Source organism: Crocodylus porosus, unplaced genomic scaffold (genome assembly GCF_001723895.1).
Source record: "Crocodylus porosus isolate Cpor-Errol unplaced genomic scaffold, CroPor_comp1, whole genome shotgun sequence".
In the NCBI taxonomy this organism is placed as follows: domain Eukaryota; kingdom Metazoa; phylum Chordata; order Crocodylia; family Crocodylidae; genus Crocodylus; species Crocodylus porosus.
Genome location: NW_017728906.1, coordinates 176,323,903 through 176,329,497, shown reverse-complemented (window position 1 = coordinate 176,329,497; position 5,595 = coordinate 176,323,903). Strand labels below are relative to the sequence as shown.

At 41.7% G+C, this 5,595-nt stretch overlaps 1 protein-coding gene across 1 annotated transcript in view; it reads right to left on the bottom strand.

Annotated features, from left to right (window-relative positions):
• MSANTD4 (Myb/SANT DNA binding domain containing 4 with coiled-coils) overlaps positions 1-5,595 on the bottom strand; it is a 28,281-nt gene that overhangs the window by 15,678 nt on the left and 7,008 nt on the right. The gene's annotated exons all lie outside the window — the stretch shown is intronic.

The following is a 5,595-nucleotide window of genomic DNA, read 5'->3' as shown; positions in this document are numbered from 1 at the left end:
GGTTACAGCACAGTTCCATGAAATGGGAGATCTTGATTCTTCTCAACCTGAGAAGATTCAAACCCATATCACCATCCTACCGGAGGAATGCCCTGACTGCTAGGCTGAATACAGGCAGTAACTTCCCACTATCCTGTTGAGGCTAGGCCACTGGGTAGAAAAAAGGAATGCATCATAAAAGGACCAGGGGAGAATAAACAAAAAAGATTACAACTTTGTCACCAACTAAACAGGGGAGGGAATTGGCTTCTGGGCCCTGCTCCTAAGATTATTTATGCATTTTATCTTGAAACATCATTGGATAAAAAACAGAAATAGTATTGTGTTATTATGAAGGATTATAGTAATCAGGCTGCCCAATTACTTGCAGTACCAATGCAAGGACTAGGTTTAAACAGTAGGCTCTTCCAAAACAGCACCACTACTATTTTAGAACAAAAGCGTGTCTGCTGTTTTATACTGAATTCAACATGGTTGGGTTTTTTTAGGCATGTCCCTCACAGGACTTGGATACCCCTCCCCTTCCCATATTTACTTGAGTCCAAAATGAGGGGGTTTTTTCCTAATCAACATGGGTGGGGAAAAAAGCCTCATTTTAGATTTGAATACAGACCCATGGCTGAAGCCAAAGCTGAGCTGCCACTTGCCTTGGGCTGGAATGGCATGTGCAATAGGGCAGGGGGCTCAGCAAGGGTAGTATGGAGGGAGACTGCATGGGGTAAACCACACAGCCTACTCTCATCTTCCCACCCCCCCACCAACTTATCTTCTGCTCCAGCTTTGGCTCTGACCTGGCTGGGCCTGGAGCAGGCACCACTGTTTCTGGCTGGCTGGGCTTGGCAGAGACCACTGGCATTGTCTGTCCTGGAGTGAGAACAGAGCCATCATCAAGCAGCAGTGGGGGAGGAAGTGGAAGCAGGTGGTGGAGGGAATGGCAGGGGGGCGGCAGGGGCAAGGGTCAGGCACAGGAAAAGCGGGGAGTAGAGGGGTAAGGTGGGGAGCCAAGGGTGGGGTGGGCCAGACAGGAGGGCAAGGGGCAGGGGAGCCACCTGCTTCTGCTGTCCCCACCAGAATGGTTGGGAGCAGATGAATTTATGATAAACTTCCAATCATAAGATTCTATACATGGAAAATTATTAACAAATGTATACTTTTCTACGTATATAATCTAATTACTGGGGGACTGGTCTTAAAATCATCTTGGATTTCGATAAACACTGTACTTTCTAGACGTCAGCAGGGCTGAGGCAGGAATTTGGGGAATGAGAAGAAGGGAGCATGTCAGGCATGTAGGGAAATGTCAGGTCAAGAAAGGATATGCTAAGTTTAAATACTGCATCAGGGAATTTGAAACAAAATTCTCCACAACAGAATTCTCCTTAAAACTCCTAATATGTCCTGGTAGAACCTTAAGTTATAAGATCGTTGTTCTCTGACACTGAAATTAGCTATGGAGGAATAAGTATGCTATCCTTTTTGTTTGGATTTTCATTATTACAGTACCATTCTATACGTACGACCCATTAAAATCTTTAGAAAACCCCAAAATAGGAACACCGTATTTACTCATATGTGAGGTAAGGATACCCCACCCCCAATTGGCACGGGGAAAAAAGCCTCTCATTTTATAATCGCATACAAGTAAATCTCATTAAATGCAGTCTATTGTTGAACTGCTGCCAAAAGCAGCATGAGCTTAGCAACAGAATCTAACTACGAAGCTGATTAAATTCAAACAACACTGAACATGGCAACCTATGTGGGCTACATGTTTTATAGTCATCAGCATGTTTGCCCAAACACAAGAATACATTAGTATAGCCCACCTGAATAAGATATTAAGCACAGTCCCCCTCACTGCTGACTCTTTCTCAAGTCATGGTGAGCCACGACATTGAATACAGTTCACCCAGAATCCCTTTGTTGCCTCCTCTTTTGGTCTGGCATATATGATTTGTGTGGCCCTGCTCTCCAGGAGGTAAAGCCAGATTAGTTTGTCCTGCACCTCATCTGCATATTATTTTTTGGAGCATCCCAGCACTTGAGACAAGAACAGCAGGTTCCAGTCATGACTACATGACTAAGGGCTCTAATTAGCACATGGATCCTTTCGGGGGGGGGGGGGGGCATATCTGGAATACACAAACATTCTGAGTAGTGCTGAGCTGTGGGATTATTGTGGCTTGAAATGCTGTTGATTCTGGTGGGGCCCAGCCCAATTAACTACATGGTACATCATGGGCCTTTGGCTTTGAAGTAATATCATGCATAGTTTGTACTACATATAAGTTAAGTGTCAAAGTATTGATCAAAAACATGCTAATGGAGTACCTATGCTAAAAGTTGCAGCAGTTTCCAAAACAAAGGTAATACGCATCATACTGGATAAAATAAGTGCATAGGTACTATATGCAAATTGCTATCACCATATTTAATTTTGAGGTTTTTGTTTTCAAATTTGCTTCTCACTTTCATGTGCTAAGGGAAAGCAGGTTCTGACAGTAAGGAGAGAGGGAAGGGGCTGCCAGGGGAAAAAGTTACAGGAAAGCAAAGAGCAAAGGGCCACCGACCTGCTAGATTTATTTTCACTGCTGCTGCAGTTGAAAGGAGACAAATTCAAGATGGACCACCAATAATTAGAGACTTTACTTAGAAAATTATAACAAATTTATTAATTTTCCATAATAGAATCTAATTATTGGGGGGTCATATTTTAATCCCAGTCATCCTCTATTTGAGTAAATATGGTACTACATTTAGCTCTTAGTCTCCTCATTAACAATTTCAGAAAGGGCACTGATTAATCAATGAGACAGTAGCAACAAATGCTGCTCAACTGTCCACAGACAAGTATCCTTTTCTCAACCTACTAAAGTCCTTTATCACGATTTTCCACATTAATTGGAGGTTTTTCTATTTCTCATGCTGCCTTCTCCATTGATTCTAACAAATTATTATACTTTGGACTCATCTCGGGGAGTCTGAGCTGACTTGAATAAACAGAACATCCCTGAAAATCCTTTTGTGAAGGATGTTACTCTCCTGGTCTACCAGCTTCCCCAAATTAGGTGTCCTCCTGACTCCACAGAACCAAATTAACCATAATTTATATTAGAAAGCACAATATTTAAAATCAAATATGGTGGCAAAGGGAACCCAACACATATGAGGATATTAGAATTATAGCCTATATTGTTTATTAATATAATCAGAGAAGGAAGAGAAACAAATGACAGTATATGCCTCCAGTATGGGTAACATCTCTGCAATCTTCATAATGTAATAGATAATTACAGTTAGTCAGTAAGAACTGTTATGCTTCACTGCTCCTATTGAACCTGGCCCGCTGTGTAGCCACATGTGTAAAGAATCATGAGGCTACAAGGATAGCATATCTTTATCATATACTGTAATATGTTTTAAACTGGCACTTTGCTGAGAGGCACTTTGCCACTGTATGTGGCTTTTTGCTGAGAGGTATGTGCCTAAATTTTAATGGTGGTGGAGTTTCTACTTGGTCAATGCACAATAAGTAATGGTACTAAAGTAAGTAATAATTTTGGTGTTGACAGTCTTCCTAAGGAATGAATCTGTGGAAACATGCCATATGTAAGGGGTTTGAGCAACAATATGTTACAGGTAAAGGGATACACAGTAAAAAAAAACTTGCCTAGTCATTAAGACACTCCAATGGTAGAGGAAAGTTCTGCTGTCAAGATTATTTCTGATGTTTTAATCAATGACTGTGCAAGGTAAAATGTGTAAGCAGTTCTAGCATCGTATACAGGAATGCATTGGAAACAGGACTGGAAAGGACTCCTAGGGTCACTTAATTCAAAACACTACACAATGTATACTGCATTATTGCACTTTCCTTCTGCTTTGCTGCAGTTTAAAACCACTGCCTCATGTCCTGTCCCTCGTGGCAACTGAAAAAAAGATACTGTCCTTCTTCCTTGAGAACATTTCAGATATTTGAAAACGGTTATCTATCGTCTCCTCCTCAGTCTGCTTTTCTCCAACCTTATCTAATTTTGTTAATCTTGCCCAGCCAGTACAGTTTGCATTCCAATACCATAATAGTTTTTGTTTCTATTAATGTAGTCCCCTTTACTTTTGCATTTACTTTTTGGTAATAGCATCACACCTATGACTCAAACTGACTTCTGGTCCACCATAACCTCCAGATCTGTCTTTGCAGTACTAAGTTACTTTTTGTACCTCTAAAGTGTCTTCATTGGCTATACAAAGATCCAAGGTATTTATGCAGGGCAAAATGAAATACCCGCCAGAACAAGCAGTTTAATACTTAGCAACTGCAATGCCTAAGTACGGAAGCTTAAAAAAACTATTTTAATCCACTTGCTTTCCCTTCCTGTGCCTCAATTCCCCATCAGTACTCCCTTAACTCCAAAGGCAGTTATCAGAATAAACATATTGAAGGATGTTCATATACTATTGAAGGTTATGCACAGAAATTAGTAGCAGATGTGATTTTAGATGAGCTTCCCTCTACAATTTCAGAGAGGGGACTTTTCAATCTGACAGCTTTTCATATGAATTCTTAAAGCTCAAATGAATTTATTCTTGCTCAGAGAAGCAAAAATAAGTTTATTTTCAATATTATGTTTGGAGATCTATCTTGGTATCCTGAAAAATAAGAGTTCCATACAAAACAATTTTTTGAAAGTGAAAATAATAGTTGTTTCCACAATTTTTTAAAATTCAAATTTAAACAGATGTTAGGACAACTTAACATCCTCCTATTCTGTGTGAAACCCAAACATTATAATACCTCATAATACAGAGTGGAACTGAGTCAATCAATTTTCATAAATCTGGCAGAAAGGCAAAAAACATGGTGGTTGATAACTTTTTCCTGTGGGCCAATGGAGGTATCCATCTGCCAACCTGACTTATTTATTCAGGAGGTCTCCAAGAGGTCATGAAAAGGTTGCTAGGACTCATTCAGCCCTCTGGCTATTAGTCCATGCTGCTTACCTACATGTGCACTATTGATACTACCAGGGGCAACCTTGAGCAGGTCAAAAGTGATTACATGGCTCTGGGTGCAAACGTGAAGGAGAAGTGTCCCACATGGTGCTCCTGTCAATCCTTCCAGTCAAGGGTAAATTTCCAGCTAGAAGCAGATGCATCCTGGAGATAATCAAGTGTATGCATCAATGATGTGACCAACAGGGTTTTGACTTCTTCAACCATGGTCCAAGAAGACGGACTTTTGGCGCGCCTCCCGATATCTAGCCTGAATCTACTCTCAGTCAATTTATGGCCGTTGTTCCTTGTTACCCCCAGTAGTGCTTGGGGGAACAGGGACTCTCCCATTCCCTGCTGATCCCCCTTGGCAAGTTTACAGGTGGCCACAAGATCCCCCCTCAGCCTTCTTTTGTGGAGGCTGAACAGGTCCAGGTCCCGTAGCCTCTCCTTGTAGGGCCTGCCCTGCTGTCCCCAGATCATGCAAAGGGCCCTCCTCTGGACCCTCTCGATGCTGTCCACATCCCTCCTGAAGTGTGGCGCCCAGAACTGGATGCAGTACTCCAACTGCGGCTGACCAATGTCACACAGAGGGGGAGGATC